Consider the following 2013-nt stretch of genomic DNA (forward strand, 5'->3'; position numbering starts at 1 on the left):
GCTTGTCCATACGCAGCCCCCACGTTCTCTCTCCAGAGAAGAGTTGTAATGTTTGCATGTGTGTGATGCACATACAGACTTGGAGATGCTAGTGAACTGGACTGCATGAAGCTGCCACAAGGCAGAGCCTGGCTGGAGTTTGCGTAGCACCAGTGACAGCGTGCGTGTGAACACCTGCGTGAAGATGGCACGTCAGTCCTTAGATTAAAGCCTCTATCTTGTTTTAATAGCAAAAACTGTCACTTTACAGTTCCTGGTTCTTGATCGTACTATGTTCAGTGTGGTTTCTTCCTGCACCCCAGCCCTAAATGTTGTATGGATTGTAGTAATTTTAAAAGAAAATTTTATTAAATGACCATATTTCAAACTGATGTCCAGTGCGTGGTTTGGGAGGGGAAGGTTCTTTATTGCCATGTGGTGGGAATTTTAGTCCTAAAAAGAATTTCACCCCAAGCGCCAACAGCTGCTACGGTTGGGATTCTGAGCTGTGAGCATTTTCATACATACTAGTGCAGGGTGCCAAGGCCTTTCCAGTCAGTGCCTGCACTGTTATACAGGTGTGAGGCATCCTTCTATCAAATAGGGGGCAGTTAGTTTTGCAGAGTCCTTCCCTGTACTTTGCACACATAGCCAGTCCTTACAGTTGTTTTATTCCAAGGAGGGCTTTTGAAGTGTTGCCACCTGCGTCACTTGTAAATGGGCATCCCATGCCCTTGGTGAGCAACATGGAACAAACCCCATGTTAGTTCACATGGTGGCTCCTTTATAAGACTGTACTTTCCCAAGGAGGGGGGGTGGAAGGACCACAAAATGCATGTTGGGGCCGAAATACCTGGAGTTCTACCCCAAGTTCGGGCGGACTGGGTTCTGCAGTAGTTTCAGACCCTTCCGCTCCTGTTCTTATTTCCTATCACATAACTTGACTTAATTGACAGGGAGTTGGGCTATGTCAGTCTTTTCTTCCTTACAAGCTGAATGCAGTAACTAAAAAATGGACCTTTCCATAGAAAGTGCCGGGCAGGCTTTACAATAGGCAGTTTCAGCACCAAGAGTATAAGAGAGAGAGAGAGAGAGAGAGAGAGAGAGAGAGAGAGTGAGTTCCCTGTTCAATTCTGTCTGGAGCCATGGTAGCCCCAGGAGGTACAGATGCAATGAAACCCCAGCATAATTAAATTGGAACGTACTCTACATAGATGGAATCTTAGTTTTCTGGTGCTAACAAACTTCCGAACAGGTAGAAGCAGCAGTTGCAGGCAGCTTGAAATGCCTACATTTTGGGTGACTTTCATAAGGATCCTAACAGGCACCTCCCTGATCCCAGGCAAATTTGCAGGTCCCTGCTCTAAATTTCAGAGCCGCTAATGCTTGTCAGAATGTTGACAGGGTGAATTGTTATATTTCCCTGGTGTCATTCTCTGAAACATCTGAGCATACTTGGCTGAAATTCTCCAAAAAAGTTTTAATGTGAGGCATGCTATGGTAGTAGTAATAAATAAATAAATGTTGAGCTCAAATAGTGTTAAATTTGGCAAAGTTACAAGCAATTAAAAACTAGACCTTCCAGTGGAAAGCCAACACAAGTGTCAGCCAAACAAGAGCATCAAATCTGAAAACTAATCTTTTTCTCACCCTGATTCTCAAACATGCTTGGGAAGAAGATAGCTAGCTAGGAAGGATTTGGTAGATATTCTGCTTAATCTATATTCACAACCCAGCTTCTGCTTCTGCTGCTTATGGTATGTCTACACTGCAAGCAGAGTGGAGAGAGGTGCCTGAGCTAGTTCTCAACAAGCTGGTTTGTTACTCAAAGCAGTGTAGCTACATCTACATGGAGCTGAGTGGGTTATTTCACCCAGTTTAAGAGGTAAGTCTGGTATCTACACCACATTATAGGGCACAGTGTAAGTATATCCTTAATCCACCCCATCACTGTCCTTTGAGTGCATGCTTTTCCCTGTGTGCAGAGGATATTGGAGCCTGTTGCATGCACAGCAGTTGGAAAGTAAAGCCCCT

This window comes from Alligator sinensis, unplaced genomic scaffold, assembly GCF_000455745.1.
Source record: "Alligator sinensis unplaced genomic scaffold, ASM45574v1 scaffold235_1, whole genome shotgun sequence".
Taxonomy (NCBI): Eukaryota; Metazoa; Chordata; order Crocodylia; family Alligatoridae; genus Alligator; species Alligator sinensis.